Here is a 23,366-nt window from a genome sequence, read left to right as displayed (position 1 = left end):
GAGGATACCGGCTCTACGGCTTCAGTTGGAAATATCTCCTAAGACGTCCTAAACGTCCTCTGTGATCTCCTTAGGTTGTAGAAGTGTAGCAGCAACGCGTTTCAACTGAGAATACTCAGTCTTTGTCAAGCTGCTTATCAATGTCTCTATGGGGTTTAAATAGCCCCTGGCAATTCGCTAATTAGTGCACCAAAATCATTCAATTAAAAAGTTGGAACTTTGTCTAAGAAGTATTACACAGGAATTTTTAAACAAGAAAACTACAGCTTTGGGCAAGAATAGTAAACATAGTAAACATACCTAGTATATTTTAGGGCATAGCAATCTTAGCTAAGTGTTATCAGATAAATTAGGAATTATAAAATATATGTCTGGTTAAATACAACTGGCACTATTAGAAGTACGATAGAGATAGAAGATATAGAATTTAAAAATTCCTGAGTGAAATTTGTGTCTAATTAAACATATCTCAATTTACTAATCCACCTTATATCTTAGGATCTTCAATTTTAATATATTACATTTATTTATGTCGCTTTTTATACATTCCTACAAAATATATAATACCTCCGTATACACACTTTTTCTGATCAGCGTTTCTCTATACGCTCACGGCTCTAATCTGTTCTATATCTTCTATCTCTATCGTACTTCTAATAGTGCCAGTTGTATTTAACCAGACATATAATTTATAATTCCTAATTTATGATGTGAGGGCCTCCAGTTTTCTCTTTTCTTTAGTTGGCACACTGTAGTCTGACTCCTTCTGCCACTGATCCCTCTTTGTGATCTCTTACTTAGCGGGAGCTGTAGGCAAGATCCCGAAAGGTTTTGTCCCTTTTTAAAACGGCCTCTCGGCCCGGAGTAGGCCGCAGCCGCAGACTTTCCTGGATTTGGCCTGGTCCTGAGATTCCGGTCTGTGTTGCGCCTACTCAAAACGGTCTTAACTTTGTTCTGCTAACTTCTATTTAAGTTATATCGCCCTTTAGACACAGAGCTCTGCCTAGATGCTGCTGCTCCGGTTGCTGGCTAGCTCCGCCTCCTCTATTGTTTTTTTTTAAACATATTTTTTGTATAGCCAATGCTTGCAGTACAGTGTAGCTGGTGGTTTCAACTGGCTAAATCAACTTTTTAAAATGACGAAATAAAGGAGCTATTTCTAACAATTTAATACACTGGTGGATAAAATGAATAATTAGGAACACAAGGGGTAACATTTACAGTACTATCCACAACTTATCTGCCCTATTTGTCCTCAGCAGATTAGAAAAGGAACATGGCGGTACCCAATAGTAAGTACTTTAGAGAAACTAAAGCCTTCCACTTTATTATTATTATTCTTTATTTATAAAGCACCAACAGGTTCCATAGCGCTATCCATGGGTACAAAAAAGTACAACAGTTAAACAATACAATAAAAGACATTTTACAAATACAGGGGGAATTGAGGGCCCTGTTCCCGTGGGAACTTACAATCTAGAGGTGGGGACTGCAGAGGTGAGAATGATATTAGTGAGGAGAGAGATGAGGGCAACTGTTAGGTAAGTGAAATTAGTTACTGAATTGGAGATAAGCTTCTCTGAACAAAAAGGTCTTTAGTGAGCGTTTAAAGGAGGAGAGGTTAGGGGAAAGTCTGACAGCTCGAGGAAGTGCGTTCCAGAGGGTTGGTGCCGCACGAGAGAAGTCCTGTAGTCTAGCATGGGAGGAGGTGATGGTAGAGGACACAAGGAGCAGGTCATTGTTATTTCCCATCAAACTAATACAACTTCATTGTATTTACTTCTAAAACATAATTGAATCTAGCATTGATGTACTATTTATTGTCACATTAGCAGAAAAATTGAACAGTAATAGCTTTTTCCCTAGGAAAAAAAAAACATGTTACATGTTGTGAATCTGTAAAGATGATGGAGTAGTGCCCTGTGCCCGACAGGAAGTTGGAGTCAAACAGTGGGGACGGTCACGTACAGTGATGGTCTCTGTGCATTAAAGCGGATAATATAGATCTCAACAGACTCATCTCACAAATTCTCCAGCATTTAAACAAACATTGAATTAACGTCTGACTGCCTTACATATAGGACGATAAAACAAGAAAAGGTTATATATTTTAAATTTGTCCACTGACTTTTGAGAAGCGCACAGCAATATTACAGCGTGATGTGAACAGGTAGACCTACAGCATGCAAACACAACATTGTGTATAAGCAACAATGCACACCATTAATTTGCCTTCGCGTGCCACTGTGAGATTTAGGTAACAGCGAAGTAACTAAGAACCGACCGTACAGTTGAATACAATTTCCCATAGAGACGGTTCGTTCTGCCGCCGCTGACAGGACAGCAGGTTATGCGGGGGATGGGGAGCTCAGCACTGTTTGGGCAGAACGGGGCGGCGTCCCCAGTGCGTTCACCTCAGCGCAGGACACAAGCGTGTTGCTGCGCCCAGTGTCCTGTTGGTGTCGCTGTGATGGCTGAACGGGCGCTGCCTTTCTCCGCCCATCAACGGGAAAGAATCAGTGCAGCTGTTGCTGTGTCGGAGGCTGCGGATTCCTCTAGTCACTCCCTTCACTTCATCCTTTGCTCTGAGTAGAAGCGGCTGCCCTCCTACAGGCTCCCATACAGCAGTGCATTCCAGGTAATAACATCACTTACAGTCTCTGTGTATTTGTTTTTCACGTTTGGAAAATAATCCGTAAATATGGAACCATTTCCAGGGTGATACGAGCTTGTTTGATATTGCTGGTAGCCAGCAGCACACTGCAGTATGGGAGAGTGCTATGCAGATGTGCTGCATGCTCCCACCCATCTCATCATTTCGGATGTTTTTTTGAATTCTTGGTTATAAAGACAATCTTTAATCCTGATTTATTTTTTTCATGGATGTACTAGTGATCATGGCAGCAGACATGGATGCTTATTGCTGCGGACTGCATCGTTACACTGCAGTACGATTTCCCCTATGCTTTATGACCCTTACATTTTTATTGTTTAACGATTACATGTCAGATCACGGCTTTGGGTGCAGTTGCTTTCATGGATGTGTCTGGGTGGGTGTATGTCAGCAGGGGCTGTGGAGTGTAGATCTAACGGTACAAGGACTACAAACAGGCGTGGTCCTGTGGATGGATGTAATCTCTCCCTCCCTCTCTGTATGGATACCCTGAGTATATATCCCCCCTACACCTTTCTCCTATCTAAACCAAAATTTGCATTTTCTTTGTTATTATTATTGTTGTTGTTTTGTATTTTTTTAGTTATTTATATTCAGTGATTTTATGTCTCCTCCTTATTGTGCATTGGCGTCACAGGGCTGGATCATTGCCATGGTTCCCACTAGTCCCTTTTTCACTTTAATTCTTCAACAGGTTTTTATTATTCTCTTTTGAACCTTTGCATTTTTTTTCCGTTTAATTATTGTTACTAGCTGTATAGTGCTTTTTGGCTTAATGGTTATAGTGTTATTGAGTGATTTAAATATGAACGTTATGCAAGATGTTTAACCTTCTGAATGCTAGCATAATAAACCGTGTGCATGACTCTGCAAGGGTTAATGTGGGCATGTCCTCCAAAGGCTGTCTGTCTGGTTAGGACACCTGGGCGTCTGAGAGGTTCATTGCAGTAAAGAACCACATGCACTACTGAAAATGATGCAGTACAATGCAGTGAACTGGCAGATCATATGAGTACCCTGTGCTTGCATGGGTATTTACTTTTTTTGCCCACTAGGATCCATTTTAACCTGGGAATATATACATTTACACTCTACCTGATTTAACACCATCTCTTATATACAACTTGCTTGTTGAGCTTGAGAGCACTTGTTATGAGATCTGTGTGTGCATAACATATTGCTTGTCATAGTGCCCTATAATGAAGAACCAGGGGGTGTTATAATTACAGTTCTGCAGCCTTAATGCGGTCAGATGGAAAAGGCATCCAGCCTAGAGGCTGATGTATTAACACCTAAGTTGCTGGAGAAATCTTCATTAGCACAGTTATGATCTTACACCTATAATTTTTAGGGAGGGGTTACTGTGAGTAATGTGTGTGCATCCTTTTGTGAATCTTGCTGTGTAGGTGTTTCATACAGGTGTTCCCACTACTGTAACTATATTGACTTTAAATCATTTGAAAAACACTCATTTTCTCTAAGTGGGATATCGCTTCACTGCAAAGGCGTTGAGAAAACAGCCATATTTCCAGCATTATTTGACATCTGAGATTCATTAAGTTTTCTGACAATGCCTTGCACATATGAATTCTACTTTCCCTTTTTTTTTTTTTTCTCACAATTCCCATTTGACATCCACAATTTGTCAGCATCACACAGTGTTACTTAGCGTAATTCCTTGATGTTCTAGTAATTACTGACAAAGTGCTGGTTGTATGCTAATTACAGGTGCAAGTCTCAATTGAAGGTAGTCATATTGACTAGTTTCAGACTAATAGTTTTCACCATTTTCAGTAATAGGTTTTGTCATTAAGTAGCTCATCACTTTGCATAAAAATAAATGTTATTGAACACATCAACGGGAGGAGTTGTAGACACATTAAATTGCTTCCGGTCAGAAGAAAAATCACTTAATTCTGGTCACAAATTCCATGTTGCGTATTTAGGAAACAAGCTTCTTGGGTTGGTCACTCAGGAAATAGAGAGAAATACTCTCTTAATTTTTACATTATGGTAATTATGAGCTTGTGAGAATTTTTTTTAATAATAATTTGTTTTTAGACTTATAATAATACAGGCCATGACAGACAGACAGACAAACACACATACACACACATATATACACACACACACACACACACACATACACATATATACATACACACACACACACACACACACATACACATATATACATACACACACACACACACACACACACACATACACATATATACACACACATACACATATATACACATATATACATACACACACACACACACACACACACACACACACACACACACACACACACATACACATATATACACACACATACACATATATACACATATATACATACACACACATACACACACACACACACATACACACACACACACACACACACACACACACACATACACATATATACATACACACACACACACACACACACATACACATATATACACACACACATACACATATATATACACATATATACATACACACACACACATATACACACACACATATATACACACACATATACATATACACACACACATATACACATATACACACACACACACACACACACACACTCTTCTACAATATTCTGCATGGCTTCTGAGTTTATATTCATTTGGCAAACTCTAAAATAAAACAGAGATTGTGACCTGCTGGGCCTTAATTTATGAAAAGAAATTATTAATATGTTGTAAATATTTCCCATTAATTTGATAAGGCTAGTATATTATTGCATTGACTAGTTAATTGTAACCAAATGTAATATTTTCTGTTTTTCTTATGGCTGGTGATATTGTGAGATGTTTTACAAACATTTATTTTTCCAGTAAAAGTTGCAGTTTTGCTACCAGGGATACACCCACTGAAAAGCCTCTTAGAGTGTTTTATCTCCTTTGCTAGGACCAATTCGGAACAGATCTTATTTAGCTTCTGCACTAATCTAAGCGATCAACATGTAGCATTTTGCAGGGTTATGTCGGCAATAGAAAACTATAGTAGGCAAAGTTGTTATCCATAACCTAAGATCGGCGATAGTAACCCATTGAGTAAAAATTAAACACATTTTTTGGTCAGGCATGTGTTATGACTGTTCTGGAAATCTCAGAATGCGGTAACCATTTTAAAACGAGTACTAGTGAAGTGATGATTATTTTAACATAATTTTTCAATATATCTGTCTCGTTGCAGTGTTTTTTTTTTTTATAAACTTATTATTTAAACTTACAATACAATTACATTGGGAATTGACAAAATCCAGAAGCCAAAGCTTCTTTAATTCTAGTTCTGGATCAAAACTTAATGTAGTCTTTTTACATACATTCCTATATAAAATCATTCACTGGCACCACTGGAGTTGTTTCCTCAGTATTCTGGGTGATTGATATGTTTAGAAATCATTTGTCAACCTTTGAAATATCTATAATGGAACTTTTGTCTATAAAATATTCATTGTAGCTTCTTGGTAATGTCTACTGTAGTTGGGCCACTCCTGCGAGATTAATGCTTTGGTAGTTCTTATTTTTTGCAATGTTAATTAGTAAATGTTCTCTGTCAGTAATACAAGATAGACAACCCATTAAACACAAGTGATCGCTATGGGCGTTACAATATACTTAGCACAGTCATACCTATACAAAAAATCCTGATATTAAAAATAAATAAATTGTTGTTTTCTTTGCTATCAGCATGGTTCTAGTTATGCATATTTATTAATGTTCTAGAAAGGCAAATTGTTGTCATTTCATGCATTGTTTATGGAATACTAAGTTTTTAAATATATCATTTGTATACATCTTAGAAATAAGATTATTTTATACCGAACTGCTGAATGGCTCCTTACAAAAGTTGTTTCGTATTTAGATCAGTTGTACAGGTAAAATGATATTAAAGTCAAAAAGAAACTTTCATGTTTCAGATAGAGCATGTAGTTATAAGACTTTTCAATTTACTTAGTTCTCTTAGTATCTTTTGTTAAAGGACCAGTCAACACAGTAGATTTGCATAATCAACAAATTCAAGATAACAAGACAATGCAATAGTACTTAGTCTGAACTTAAAATAATTAGTAGATTTTTTTTTCTGACAATTTTAAGTTATGTCTTTTTCCACTCCCCCTGTACCATGTGACAGCCATCAGCCAATCACAAATGCATACACGTACCATCTGACAGCCATCAGCCAATCACAAATGCATACACGTACCATGTGACAGCCATCAGCCATTCACAAATGCATACACACTTATTCTTGCACATGCTCAGTAGGAGCTGGTGACTCAAAAAGCTTAAATATAAAAAGACTGTGCATATTTATTTAATGGAAGTAAATTGGAAAGTTGTTTAAAATGGCATGCTCTATCTGATTAATGAAAGTTTAATTTTGATTGAGTGTCCCTTTAAAAAGCATGCCTAGGTAGGCTCAGACGCATCATAGCACTACTGGGCGCTAGATGATGATTGGAGACTGCAGACGTGTCTCTTTTCATTGGCTCATCAGATATGATAAAGGGATATGAAACACAATATTTTTCTCAACATCGTTAGAGTTTAACCCCTTAATGACCACAATGTACCCTGTATGTCACTGGTCAATAAGGGTTTTTTAAGGACATAATAGCACAAGTCTAGCAAGAACAAGCTATTAATGCCCTCCCTCCAGCAGGCTTTGTGGAATAAAGCAGTCTCAACGCTGGTGGCAAGACCACGCTATAAAACAATCAAGTCCCAAAAAAAGGCCAGTGACATACAGGGTACGTCGCTGGTCCTTAAGGGGTTAATATCAATAAAAAATTTAGTCAAATACCTTCTATTTGCTATTTTACTTCATTTCACTGCAATGATCAATTGAAATCCAGCCCACATTTCCAAACCCTCCGTGGGACTCATTAACACTGTTCAATCATGATGGGCAGCCTGGGTTGTATATGCGTCAGCCCTTCCTGTTTCATTGTGTTTGTTGCAAATGTTTTAGCAGGTAGTAACAGAGTAACTTCATTTATTGGACAGTAAAATCAAAATGAAACTTTCACAATTCAGATAGAACATGCAATTTTAAACAACTTTCCTATTTACGTCTATTATTAAATTTGCTTTTTTCTCTTGATATTGTTTGTTGAAAAATAAAGCTAGGTAGGCTGATAGGAGCTTAGGAGCATGCACGTGTCTATTGCAGTCTTTGGCAGCAGTGTTTGCAACTATATATAACATTGCTTTAAACAATGTTACAAACACTGCTTCCAGTTGTCTTAAAGGGACAGTCTACACCAGAATTTTTATTATTTTAAAAGATAGATAATCCCTTAATTACCCATTCCCCAGTTTTGCATAACCAACACAGTTATATTAAAATACTTTTAACCTCTGTGATTATCTTGTATCTAAGCCTCTGCAAACTGCCCCTTTATTTCAGTTCTTTTGACAGACTTGCAGTTTAGCCAATCAGTGCCTGCTCCCAGATAACTTCACGAGCACAGTGTTATCTATATAAAATACGTGAACTAACACCCTCTAGTGGTGAAAAACTGTTAAAATGCATTCTGAAAAGAGGTGGCCTTCAAGGTCTAAGAAATTAGCATATGAACCTCCTAGGTTAAGCTTTTAACTAAGAATACCAAAAGAACAAAGCAAAATTGGTGATAAAAGTAAATTGGAAAATTGTTTAAAATTACATGCTCTATCTGAATCATGAAAGTTTATTTTGGCCTAGACTGTCCCTTTAAGACACGTGCACACTCCTGAGCTCACCTAGAATTACTCTTTAAAAAAGGATACAAAAGAAACTAAGCAAAATTGATTTGAGAAGTAAGTTGGAAAGGTGTTTAAAATGTCTTCCCTTTTAAGCTAGCTCCCAACAGTGCATTGCTGCTCTGAAACAGATTTTCACTATTTGTTTAAACCATTTGCAGGTGGGTTAAACACGTAAAGCATTTTATTATGTCCCTTTAAATATTATAAGGAAATAATTTAATTTGGAGAATTGGTCTATAGACACACATCTGAGAAAATACTTTAAATGCTTGGAGTGACTTGTGTAAGTAAAACGTCTACTAAATGCTTATCATAGCTGTGTAAAGTGCTTCCAATTGTCTCATTGACATACCACAAATAATTTGTGGGCAACTTGATGGACAGCTGTCTTCATCTGTACACTTGGAAACTGATTTGATGACATCACACATATTGTTTTGCAGATGGAGAAAACGATTAAAGTGATTGTAAAGTATAAGGAATTAAAGCCCATTATTAAAAAATGCTCTTAAAGACAGGGGCACTTTAATTTCAATGACTTAAACTTTACAAACGCGCTTTAAAACAAAAAAACACGCAACAAAAACAAAAAACGTACCTTTTTGTTACGATATACAGACCGCTGTTCCTCCGCCCGCTTCTCCTTCAGTATTTTACAGATCGATGACAAATCTGTCTTCCTCCAATCCAAGCATGTTTGTAAAGTTTAATTCATTAAAATTAAAGTGCCCCTGTTTTTAAGAGTATTTTTTAATACTTTTTAATCACTTTAAAAGGACAGTTAACACCAGAATTTTTGCTGTTTTAAGAGATAATCCCTTTATTACCCATTCCCCAGTTTTGCATAACCAACACAGTTATATTAATATACTTTTTACCTCTGTGATTAACTTGTATCTAAGCATCTTCTGACAGCCCCCTGATCATATCACATTTTATTTATTATCTATTGACTTTCATTTAAGCCAATTAGTGCAGTGTCTGCCACAATCCACAGGTGTGATCACAATGTTATCTATATGGTTTACATGAACTAGCTCTCCCCTGTTGTGAAAAGCAAATAAAAAAAGCATGTGATAAGGGCGGCCTTCAAGGGCTTAGAAATTAGAAAAGTAAAGAAAAACCTTTTAACTTATGGCAGGGGTTGAGAAATTAATTCTGATAGGGTAGTCAGTTATTGTGTTTTTTGTTTCTTGTAATTTTGTTTTAAACAGGTAGGGAAGGAATGTGTGTAGAATAGTCCACAAAATAGTGAGCTAGAAGTAAGACTTTTACAACTTACCTTTTTTAGCTTTTGAACTTTAGGGTTATTCTGCATATGAATGTGCTTGGCATAGGTGCATTGTGTGGCTTATATGATTAGTGGCATAATAAAGAAGGCAAATGAAGAAGATGAAGGGCTTTAGTGTCCGGTTATTGCGAGTGCTCACTGTTGTGTTTGGAAATGGACGGATGTTTATAAATAAATTATAGGTATGCTGAATGTCTGAATAGTTTCAGATGTAATGTATTAAAATATGAGGAATATTATTTCCTTTTATTTCCATCTTTAAGACGTGCTTAAATATTCTGTTATGCAAAGTAGATTCTGATAATTGAGCTAAAGGGTTATAGTTTGTTTTTCCACAAGACATATTAAGCCAGTCAGAGGCTGTAGTGTGTGAGCCATTATTCTCATTGGCGGTGAGCTCCCAAGTGATCTTTGCCTTGGAATCACTCGTGTGCCATGTCTCTCCCACAAGTTGAGTGTGCTACTATTGACAATAATAGCTCCAGCACTATGGCCGTTGGCTCTAAAGCTCATTGACTATATTTTGAAGAAAGAAAATCAGTGCAACTGTTGCCTAACGGAAAGCTGCAAAAAAAAAGCATGCATATTTGAAATGCTTCCCTGTATTGTATTGTAGTCATGCAATCGCTTCATCTTCCCTTTAATGTGCATTGTGACCACCACAGTGATATTTAATAGCATAATTCTTGTTTACAGAGTTTTAATGTTTGACAACTTCTGTAATCCAGGTGACCATGGCCTTAAAAGTTTTACTCTGGCTCCACATGTTTTGGATTAATATAATTGTATACAGATGCACCTTGTAACTTGTTTCATAAGCTCAAGCTTTAATAAACCCCTAATGGAGATATATATATATATATATATATATATATATATATATACACACACACACACTTTGTTCATTTGGTATCCTTCATTGAAAAGTATACCTGAGTAGGCTCAGGAGCAGCAAAGCACTACTGGGAGCTAGATGCTGATTCTTGGCTACTCACATATACCTTGTCACTGGCTCACCATAAATGTTCAGCTAGCTCCTACAAGGGCACTGCTGCCCTGGAGCGGACTCAGGATACCAAGAGAACCCCACCGCATGCAAGCCTATGAGCCCAGCTGTTTGTAGTTCACCTTCATAAGAGCCGACTACAACAGTGGAACTCTCGGCAGGACCCTCTATCGATTCTATCCCTGTAATTGTTTGTTTCTTTTGTATACCACCTATGTTCATAGCGCTGCGGAATCTGTTGGCGCTCTACAAATACTGGATAATAAAAAGAATACATTTAGATGACAGCAATAAATTGGAAAGCCTATTAGCATTGCATGCTCCATCTAAATCATAGCATTTAAACAATATAATGTGTAATAGATAATGCAGAGCTACACAAACTGATATCAGTCTGTTTATTGAAACACATATGCTGGGGGAGGTGAGAGTCTCTTTACACCAGTGGAGCAGTGAGAGTTTCCTTATCAGCCAGTGGGGGCAAATATATATATATATATATATATATATATATATATATATATATATATATATATATATATATATATAATTTGCCCCCACTGGCTGATAAGGAAACTCTCACTGCTCCACTGGTGTAAAGAGACTCTCACCTCCCCCAGCATATGTGTTTCAATAAACAGACTGATATCAGTTTGTGTAGCTCTGCATTATCTATTACACATTATATTGTTTAAATGCTATGATTTAGATGGAGCATGCAATGCTAATAGGCTTTCCAATTTATTGCTGTCATCTAAATGTATTCTTTTTATTATCCAGTATTTGTAGAGCGCCAACAGATTCCGCAGCGCTATGAACATAGGTGGTATACAAAAGAAACAAACAATTACAGGGATAGAATCGATAGAGGGTCCTGCCGAGAGTTCCACTGTTGTAGTCGGCTCTTATGAAGGTGAACTACAAACAGCTGGGCTCATAGGCTTGCATGCGGTGGGGTTCTCTTGGTATCCTGAGTCCGCTCCAGGGCAGCAGTGCCCTTGTAGGAGCTAGCTGAACATTTATGGTGAGCCAGTGACAAGGTATATGTGAGTAGCCAAGAATCAGCATCTAGCTCCCAGTAGTGCTTTGCTGCTCCTGAGCCTACTCAGGTATACTTTTCAATGAAGGATACCAAATGAACAAAGTGTGTGTATATATATATATATATATATATATATATATATATATATATATATATATATATATATATATATATATATATATATATATATATAAATAAACATAACTACATTGAAAAGTTTCTTTAAATTGCATGCTGTCTATGAAAGTTTATTTTTGTTTTTTATGTCCCTTTTAATAGATGTTATAGTTGTGAAATGACTGATTACATGTGGACCTCCTATAGCGAATGGATAGCTAGTCAATAAAGACCTCCAGACTTGCACAAGGCATGTACCCCTCTTTAAAGGGACATTATACACTAATTTTTTCTTTGCATAAATGTTTTGTAGATGATCTATTTATATAGCCCATAAAGTTTTTTTTTTTAAATAAATGTATAATTTTGCTTATTTTTAAATAACATTGCTCTGATTTTCAGACTCCTAACCAAGCCCCAAAGTTTTATTTGAATACTGTCAGCTACCTTCTCCAGCTTGCTCCTGTTTGTGTAAAGGGTCTTTTCAGATGCAAAAGAAGGGGGAGGGGGGGAGTGTCTTATTTGCCACTTGCAGTGGGCTTTCCAGCTACCTTTTCAACAGAGCCAAACTGTCAGCTTCTAAGTAAGTTTTTAAACAGTTTTATACTGGATTTTTATATCAGTATCTGTGCATCTTATTCTTTATAGTAGTGTCTATTACATGCAGTTATATGAAAATGAGTGTATACTGTCCCTTTAAAGCTTTTAAAATGGTCTGGCACCATAGTAGTGTTATGCAATTTAATGCGCCAGTCTCAAAACTATTTTGGCGGTTAAAGTTAGAAAGGTGAAATACTACTTATATTTCAGAAGAGCACTTTACAAATTGTGTTTGGATTTTATAGTCTAAGATCATGAAGATAGATTGTGTAAATATTTGTTTCCAAGCTTATCTTTAGCAAATTTTAAGAATAAAAATTATTATTATTTAAACAGGTCATTTTTTTTGGCAAAACATATGTAAGTATCCAAAATTATTTGGAAGAACAAACCTTGTTTCAGTGTGGACACCCTGTAACTTGGATTGCTTTAAAAAAATAGTTATGTAGGGATCTTAACAATATTTTGGTAGATATTTGGAAAAGAATAATATCGGAGTCCTGTTCTGAATTAAAGATACATTAATCTAAGATCAAATGTTTATGTACAAAGAGCAGTATATAAAAAAAGTGTTTATTAAAATTAAAACTATTTAGTCAGGCATATCCTATAACTAAAAGCTTTGTAGTTCTTTTTCTAAAAGGACAACTCCTACATCTCTATCAGTAGACTGCAACAGCCCTGTGGAAGAATAAGAACAGTTTTTAAAGGGACACTAAACACCAAAAAATTATTTTGTGATTCAGATAGAGCATGCAATTTTAAGCAACTTTTTAATTCACTCCTATTATCAATTTTTATACATTCTCTTGATATCTTTATTTAAAAAGCAGGAATGTGATGCATAGGAGCCGACCCATTTTTGGTTGAGAACCTGGGTTATGCTTGATTAATGGTGGGTAAATGTAAGCCTCCAATAAGCAAGCACTATCCATGGTGCTGAACCTAAAATGGGCTGGCTGCTAAGATTTACATTCCTGCTTTTAAAATAAAGATAGCAAGAGAACGAAGAAGAATTGATAATATGAGTAAATAAGAAAGTTGCTTAAAATTTCAAGCTCTATCTGAAAAAAATTGGGTTCAGCAACCCAGAAAGGAAACTGTGTACAAAAGTATAAGATTCAAGAGTAGCTACATTGTAAAAGCATAAACAAATGACATATGATAAAGTAGGCATTCCATCTAGAGGGCTTATCTAGAATTGCACCTGTACTGTGGAACTCCCTAAGACTTGCTTTCAGATTTTCAAGTGTTTCTTAAAATCGCACCTGTTCAGGGACGGATATAACCTACTTTCACCTATTATGCCGATTTATCGCCTCACACCCCTCACCACCACATTCAGCTGTTCCCAGTATATTGTCTTTAGCATGTAAGCATATGGGCTCTACAGTAATTGAATAAAGGTTGTGTAAATCATATGGCAACAAATGGGCTGGACTCTACTATCTTTATCATTCATGTTTTTTTTTTTATTATTATTATTTTACTCTGCAACCATGCACTTTAATTGCATAGCTATTATTGACAGTTTTTAAATAAATAAATAATGGTTATGCGCACCCACCAGATGCAGGAATGATTTACCTAAAAATACATGATACAAACAACAAAATATCTATTTTTTATTCATATTTATTAAAGTACGAACAGTGCAATATTTGAAGAAAAAAAAGAAAGCCTTAAATAGTTTGCAGCCAAAGTTGTTAAATTGAGAATGAACTTGCCTGTGTTGTCATTTCCTGTTATGAACTGTATACTATAGCAGTGCTTGACAAATGTGTTTAAAAATAAGGAGCCAGTAAGAATATTTAGGAGCCAGGCATATTTTTAGGAGCCAGACCGTTTGATTTGTATATAGATATATGGAGAATAACCCAAAAAGTTAGGAGCCGGGGTAAAATTCTAGGAGCCAGTGGCTACCAGGCTCCTGGGTTTGTCGAGCCCTGTACTATAGTATTGTTTCTTCTCCACACATCTCACTATTTTCCTACACTCCCTAACAAGCTGTAATGCATATATAGAGCCCCCTACTCTGCTACCCAGCACCACTGTCTGTGGCAGTACTAGCTCTGCACAGTGAATTGTGTACACCATTGATGGCAGCCATTTTTTTTTCTTACTTTAGCAGAAATAAGGCAACTTGTTAGGGATAGAGTTAGTTCAGGCAGCTAAGGAACATTATAAGGGAACAGTGTAATGTAAGTTTCTCCTGCCTTCACTGCAGAGACTAGTCTGTTGCCAAGGTAACCCGTGCTGTGCAGGAATTGTAATCAACTACAAAGCGTCAAGGCTGTTTCCCTGGTCTTCTGCTTTATTTTTGTGTCCCTATACTTTATTTCTGCTAATGTAAACATTAAAACTGTTTCCTCCTTTGCTGTGTGCAGTGTTCTCTGCACAGCTGGTACTATTACAGCCAGTGGTGCCTGATATAAGATTTTGGTGGCTCTATATATGTATTACAGCTTGGCCGCGTTCGGGCAGCGCTTAGGAGCTAGTGGAAGCGCTTCACTCCCAGCGATGACGTTGCGCTAGGTGACGTCACAAGCAAGGGAGCTTTGAAAAAACGTTTGCATGCACAATAATGGACTGCGCATGCAAACGTTTTTACTAAGCTCCCTTGATTGTTGCTGGGCTGCCAGTGCCTGCCGAGAATGAGTTCCCCAGTCTCTTCGCAAACAACGGAACTCTGACCCACCTCCATTCAGCTGCTCTCAGCTCAGCCCCTGTAGCTTATCCTGCACTGAATAGAGGTGGGTCAGAGTTGCGATGTTTGCGAAGAGAGACTGGGGAAATCATTCTTGGCTCTGGGGTGGGGATCAAAATCGGCAATTCCGGGACCCCGCCAACACATCTTTAACCCGCCCACACAACGATCGGGAAATACAGAATAATTACACATAATGCTTGAACGTCAGGTCTTTGTGATATACATATATAATATGATTTTTTGTGAGCTCTAAATAATGTAGCCCATTTCTTTTCACTTCATACACTACGTATGAAGTGAAAAGAAATGGGCTACATTCTCTAGAGCTCACAAAAAATCATATTATATATGTATAAATAACATGGCAGCCTCCACAGCAACATGTGTGTGGAGGCTGCCATGTTTCCAAGCGTCTGAGCTTGCTCTGAAAAGTCCCAGCTTTTCCAGCACACTGGAAGCGCTGGGACTTACGTCACCAGAGCGCTCAGAAAACGCCAGCCATCTCACTTGCAAGTGTGAGAAAAACGCTCCAAGCGAGTTCCAGTTCGCTTGGAGCGCTGCCCGAACGCAGCCCTTGAGTAGGACAATACTAGTGAGCTGTGAGGAAAGGAACATAACATAGTATCATAAAGCTCATAACCGGAGATGACAACACATGAATATATATACATATATGTATATATATCTCAAAAATAGTAATTAAAGGACATGAAACCCTTTTATAAGTGTAGTATTGGTTGTCACCTCCCTCTAGTCATGAGTTCCGCCATGTTGAAATCTATCTCACTACATTCCAGTGCTGACCTTTTTGTACATGAGCAGCAACTTTTCTTCAGACACCTGCAGTGTAGCCTAGAGTCCAAAATGGCAGCACCTATAATCTAGAAGGAGGTGCATAAAATGTATTTAGTCTTTTGTGTCACTTTTTAAGTCATTCATTTTAAAAATATTGTACTTTGTTTTCTGATTAAAGTGTTCCTTTAAGTTAAATATGCCCGGTATACCCTACTCAGCCTACTGAATGCTGCTAAGTATAAACTACCATTGTATTGGGGGAAAAGGACCAAAAAAAATGATCTCCTGTTCCAAAACTTTGTATTGTCATCCTTGTGTAATTGAACTAAACATTTTCTAGATAAAGCTTTAAAATGTCAGCGGAATTATCTAACAGTTTGAGTACAAATATTCTTTGGGAACAGTATGCTATATCAGCTAGCTATACACCTGCATTATGGACATATCCAAACATGTCTTCATGACTTGTAGTTGATTTCAGAGTCTTTAGACCTCTTTGTCGGAAACAGATTAGGAATGTTTTTTTTTTGTTTAATCTTTCCCTTAAGGGTTTTTTGTATCGTTGTTTTTTTTTTAATACCCACATCAGATATATATACCTATATTATGTAGGCGGAGGTACACACTGCCTATATAAAATAATACATTTAGCTTGTTTATTTAATTGTGTTATGCTTTTTGGCTTGTTGCTGACACGGGTTGCCTGGCAATTTATGCTACCAGTACAATTAGAGCTCAGATCTTAATGTCTTTATATCCTATTTAGTTGCCAGTCAACTTCACATTTGGTAATTTAGACTGTTCTAAACAATAAATAAAATAGGAATTGGGGTAAAATTCTTAGTCATGGGTCCCTGGTTCCTGGGATGGGGTCAAGACCTGGTGTAATCTATCTTACTAGATAGTTAATTGCTGGTATTGCTGGGGGAGTTGCGATTAAAATGGACTTAAAATTGAGATATAAAATGCATGTGATTACATTACAGTTTTGACTAACTGTTTTTGCTATAGCCACAAATTAGCAAAAATGTTCATAGTGAAAATGATGTACATATGCTTTGTGCACCTGCATTCAAACAAAGGAATGTATATACAGGTATACCCCGCTCATACAGCGGGTTAGGGACCGGAGCCCCGCTGTAAAGTGAAAACCGCCTTAAAGTGAAACAAGGCAGTTTTAGCTTTTTATTTACTTGCCAGTGTGTTTAAAAACTTGAAAATATGTTTGAACTAACAAATATTAGGAGTGCAATAGTGCTGCATTTAGTTTAACACTAGCACAGCACAGTATTCAATAAATACTGTACCTGTAAAATAATGACAATGACTGTAGTAAAATTTGTCAGACTATAACACTGAGACATAGATTGCACTGTAATGCTGTAAACGGAGTGAACTGCGCATAACAAAATGGTGAAAGTCCCTTTTCTTGCAATCTCACGATGATTACAGCACTGTTTCAAAATCTTTGGAGGTTGAACTTCAGCTCCACAAAGCGCTGTATTAGCGAAGCGCTGTAAAGTGAAGCGCTGTAAAGTGAGGTATACCTGTATTGACTTGGCAGTTATTTAGTTTCTGTCATTGCTGACTCTCTAAGCAGGTGCACTGTTTGCATGAGGGGGCAAAAGGCATATGTGCATATGTTCCAAAGCTTTTTTGCTAACACATGTGCATTGCAAAAATTCTTCTACTCAAAAATGAAATAAAATTGTGCGCTTCAATTTTGATATTTGTATCCCTTTAACAGCTAGTTTACACTGCGTTTAAGTACAAAACTGCTATATTTATGTGTGAATTTAAACAGCTATTACTTTACAGGACATATGCATTATATACCAGTGTTGGTACATTGTTAATTTAAAGGGACAGTCTATTTGATTTTTTTATTTGTTTAAAAAGATAATATATTATAACCTTTGTTTGCCTGGTTCTATCCCTCTGCTTCTAAACACAGTGCTTTTTATTAGCTTTTTAAATCTTGCACAACAGCTAGACAGTGCTAGTTTATGTGTGCCATATAGATAGCATTGTGCTCACTCCCGTGGAGAATGATAGTGGTTATACAAGAACCAGCACTAATTGGCTAAAATGCAAGATTGTAAAAAACACTGAGATAAGGGGCAGTCTGCTGGCGCTTAGATACAGCTAATCATAGAGGTAACATTTATATTAATATAATAGTGTTGGTTATGCAAAACTGGGGAATGGGCAATAGAGGGGGTGATCTATCTTTTTAAACAATAACAATTTTCAAGTAGACGGTCCCTTTAAACAATGTACATATAATAATGACTAATAGGAATCCTGATTGAATTCACTGTTACTATTTTTGACCGGTGGTTATACTTTACTGCTATGATTGTCAGGTAGGTGAAATTTTCTAGTTATTAACCCATTTGCAATTTAATGGAATGTGCTATAATGTTAACTGGTCTGTGCTTGAACTAAGCTGTTCTTGCCAAATATTAACATTTGCCCTCTGAGACAGATTTGTATAGCAAAGATTCTGTGTTGAAGCACAATTAGTTTTTTTCAGTAAAGAACATAAGTGAAGCACAGATGATACCTTTAATGGCTAGCTAAAAAGAAGAGAAAAACGTACAGGCTGACAATAGTGGAATCTTCTCCCTATAATAGTTTTCCATTCTCTGGTGAACAGTTGTTTTTTTCCCTTTAAAGGGACATTCAGCACAAAATAAAAGCTAGATAGAATGATGTATTCAAAGTAAAGATTAGTCTGAGAGTACCATGCAGGTGTATTTTAAGTACTGAAAAAAAGGATATAAAGTTTTAGTGTCAATACAGCATTTCCATGTTGTAACCTAGGTTTCTGTGCTGAGGACAATTACTGACAGTTGTAAATGAGTTACTGTGCAACTAATGACTGTGTCGAATAGGACAGTGTCTGCTATATCATTTTTAAAAGTAACTGGAAAGCCCACAATTATATTACAGGTAAATTGGGGCAAAATTAATAATGAAAGTCTATTGCAAAGCTTTTTTTTCCCCCCTACACCTAATTATTTCTAGTAGAATCTAAAGGTGTTTAATGTCCCTTTAACCCCTTTGTGTATCTGCAAAGTGCTTTTATTGCGGATGACAACCACGTTGTCATCCCTGTGGGGGGTGCTTTTGGAGATTATCGTGCACCCCCTCTGCACTTACCCCCTCATTCCTGGTGGTCTAGTGGCTGGGCATTGCTGAGGGACTCTGGGGATGTCGGTGGCATCATCAGGCCCTGGAAGTGCCAGCTTGCTGCAGAGAGCTTAATGGATGAAGGGGGTATGTATTAAAATCCCTCAGTCTCAGCTCTATCAAACCCTAGAAACCCCCAATACCCATAGTTTGAAAGGAATCACCTGCTATTTCAAACTTTGACTTGAGGCTATATAGTTGAAGCACATTTAAAAAAAACAAAAAACAACAACCCTTATTTTGTTGAAGTTGATCTCTAAAGGCCTGTAACAGCTCATCAAAAAGTCATAGAGACCCCAAGACCCACTAGATTTAAAGCCCAGAAGCCCCTTTTTAAAAACATGCCCCTATATCGCTTTTAATATCCAAGTGATCACTGTGGTAATAGTGACCACCTGGCATGAATAACTGTAGTAGGGGCTGATGAGAGCTCCTGTGTGCAGCCCACAGTTATATACATAGACACAAAGGGATTTTTGAATATGTGAATAATCCCTTCTTCTTTTTACAATAAAGTTTATGGAAAAAACAAAACATGCATTATTGTTTATAATTTTGTTTAGTAAAAATATGATTCCCCCCCCCACACTTTTTGTTGTATATTTCTCACATGAAGTTTACATAACATAATGTGGGTCTAGATCTGCTCGAAAAAAACAATGTATAGATATGAACAGCACCTCAAACTCCAAAAACAGCTCAGCAATTAACTGTATCACATCCATCACATTGTTATATTCTTTATTACAAACCATTTAGTGTTTGCATCTACTGTATACTGGCAAAGTTGCCAACTGCCCCGTTTTCCCCGGGACAGATAAGTTGTTTTTTTTTTTTTAACTTCCTGTCCCTGCGTTTTAAGCTTGTCCCTTGTTCAATACAAGTCTGTATATAGTTTATGAATATTGTGTGCAGTGCAGTACTCCCACCACAGAGGGTGCTGTGGCAATAGTCTCATTGCTTACATTTTGGGTTTTTTATACAGTTTTCTGTGTGTGCCTGGTCAGGTAAGAGGGTTTCTAACCTGAAATTTCCCCCATGTATATACTGAGGCTTTGCTTAGCAGGGGCTAACACATCAGACTTTTCATGTGCAGTGATTGGATTTTATGTATGTTCTATGAATTCCAGATTTACTGGGGCATTTCTGGTTCTATAACCAATTGCTATCAATCCCTACTGCAACAAAGAGAAAAACATAAATAGTTACTTTATAAAATGCCACCTACTTGTGAAACTTTCAGTAGTGTTTTAGCAAGTCCTAACATATCTGCATATATTGTTCTCAGCAGCCCCAAGCAACAGTTAGCAGGTTAAACATATTATATTTTATATTAATTTCATGCTGTTTTTAACATCTATATAAACTAGGGTGTTTTGTGGTTTCTTGCTATACAGATTAGTAATTGAACCCTTGCTTGCTAATTTTGGTACTTGCTCTAAAGGTGTTCTTTATATACCAATTGCACTTTTACTTGTATATAACCATGTGTATAGCCCCTGCAAAGTGATTAAACACATAATTAAAGTCCCTTCCAGAGCAGCAATGCACTGCTTTGAGCTAGCTAAACACATCTGGTGAGCCAATGACAAAAGACAAATGTGTGTAGACACCCATCAAAAGCTAGCTCCTCGTAGTGCATTATTGCTGCTGAGGATTGGTACTTTTTTTTTTTTTTTTTTTTTTTTTTAAAAAGTTGAAGTTTATTTCAAAATTACATGCTCTGTCTGAATCATGAAAAAATAATGTCATCTTTCCTGTCCCTTCAATCAGTATGGCTAAATTATATTACTATAATGTTATGTGCTTTCTTTGGGGTTGATCTGAGTGGCAGATCTATGCAAACCATAAATGGACGTGGCTCTACAACAATGTGTCCCTGGAATTTTTTTATTTCAAATATTGGTTAATGTGTTTTTTTTTTTCTGTGACCTTTTTTTCCCCCCCTGCACTTATGATACACGTTTTTACATGGACCTTTGCAGGTTTTGACCATTTATGCAAGATGTATATTAATTCAGTGATTTGTGTCTTATATATGGCGTTTATGAAAAAAACAAACATATAAAGTGACAGAAATAATATTATTCAAATTTAATATGATTGTTTTCATTTTACTACAGTTTTTTTTTTGCTCCTTCTATAAGGAATATAATAAGGGGAAAAAGTAGTGATGTGGTTTGGAACAAAGTGAATCACTGTGCTATTTGGGATAGGTGTGGTTCATTCCCATAAGAATTGTGCATTGAACATTCCGTGTGTTGGAGAGTTTCCAGGGAGTGCTGGGTATACAATGACATAAGCCTTGTATTCACAGGATAGCTTATTATGATGGGTAATTTCCTAAAATATGTATCTTTACACCATTGTGTTCTGGGAACCTTAATCACCAGCATTTTCTAATTGTTACAGAAATCCAAATTTGATGCATGGTTTCACACTTAAGCTTAAACTGCCTGGTAATTAGCATACATTGCTTCCGTATACCTTGAAGCCAGGGCTTGACAAATCCCGATAGACAAGAAGTCACATTTCCTAATATGTTGCTTCTGGCTCCTAACATTTCTTTACATGGTAAATTAGTTAAAAGGGTCATTGAAACTAATATATTTTTAGTTTATATATGGAATATATTTGCAATTAAAGGGACAAATGCAAAAAGCAAATGCTCTGTGTCAGAGCATTTAACTATTGTACATTTGCTTTCTTATTACTATGGGTGAACTCCCTGCAAAGGGTTAAACATATAAAGTCCACTCCAGATCAGCAATGCACTACTATGCGCTAGCTGAACACATCAGGGGAGCCAATGACAAGAGGTGTATGTGTGTAGCCACCAATCACCAGCTAGTTCCCAGTAATGCATTGCTTCTTCTGAGCCTACTTTTTTTTTTTTTTTTTTTTTTTTACAAAGAATACCAAGAGAACAAGTACATTTGACAATAAACCATCTATTAAAACGACAACCTGTGTCTGAAGAATTACTTTAGTTTCACTTTAAGCACTGCATTACAGAAAATCTGCATAAATATTTAAGGCATGTAAAACTCAGATTTATTTTTTTAACAAAACGCTCCATTTTGCAAATCCTGAACAGTCCACGAATACACTCTGGAGTATATTTACATTGTATTTGCCTTTGTACTTTACCTTTAATTGCTGAGCCATTTCCACCCCTGTGCTGAGCTGTTTGAAATTTCTAGATGTTGCTCATGTGTATATTTTTTGATAAAAAATGTAATATATAAGGAGGTGAACGATAGTGTGTTTTGTTGTTGTTGTAAACTTTTGAAAAAAAAAGAAGGGGTTAACTTGTATATGGGGGACTTAGGGTATAGTCAAATAACTTTGTGCACATAGAGGCTCCCATGAGCCTCTACTTAAATGCACAATTATTCACGCCAGGCGATTACTATTACTGTAGTTATCACCTATTAAAACCTGTACAGTAGCTTTGTTTTAAAGAGGGGCTTTTAGTCTTCAAAATAAGGGGACTTGTGGTTCTCTAGGCCTTTTTGTTGGACTATTATATGTGCATAGAGACCCCCTTATGTGAAAAAAAAATGCTTACGTGTGTACTTTACAATGTACTTTTTTTTTTTTTTTTTAAAGTTGTTTCAATATTCAGATAGAGCAGCAATTTTAAAGTTTAATTTTGACTTGAGAGTCCCTTTAATTGTAGGTTTTACAACCTTTAGTGTTAGCCTCCCTTGCTACAGTTTCTTCACATGAACTCCCAGTCTTGTACTTTTCTGCATTGTTTGGCCAATGTTAAATATTTAGAGGTCGCTGCTCTCCTGTGTAGACTGCACTTTGACAATCATCCTGTACTTTTGTTTTCTGGAATAGGTCATTCCTGGTTTAGCTGGGATGCAGTTCTCTACTGTAATGTTAGCTTGTCATACTGGTCTTCTGCTGTTGTGGCCACTCTAGGTCTGCCTGGTCTTGCTTTGGATAAAAATGATTTTGTTTAAAAAAAATATCTTCAGTTTGTGTTGTACTATCCCAATAAAAATTTTCAACTTTGCTGCAGTTTGGGTTTGGGAAAGCTAGAAGGACATAAGTATGTCAAAGTCCATAACAAGAGTACTTGCAGGTGCACTAGCAGGAACGACCATATTAATAGACAGGGGCTAAACTACAGGGGGTGCAGAGG

General features: G+C 36.7%; 1 protein-coding gene across 1 annotated transcript in view; it reads left to right on the top strand.

The window, feature by feature from the left end:
- The first annotated feature begins 2,513 nt into the window (after nt 1–2,513).
- Nucleotides 2,514–23,366, top strand: part of SPTBN1 (spectrin beta, non-erythrocytic 1) — a 306,162-nt gene continuing 285,309 nt past the window's right edge. The window contains exon 1 of the mRNA XM_053712197.1: nt 2,514–2,638. The gene's annotated coding sequence lies outside the window, so the exon portion shown is untranslated. The remainder of the gene's footprint in view (nt 2,639–23,366) is intronic.

This window comes from Bombina bombina, chromosome 4 (genome assembly GCF_027579735.1).
Source record: "Bombina bombina isolate aBomBom1 chromosome 4, aBomBom1.pri, whole genome shotgun sequence".
Taxonomy (NCBI): Eukaryota; Metazoa; Chordata; class Amphibia; order Anura; family Bombinatoridae; genus Bombina; species Bombina bombina.
The sequence above is the reverse complement of the archived record's forward strand: the minus strand, read 5'-3'. Positions and strand labels throughout refer to the sequence as shown.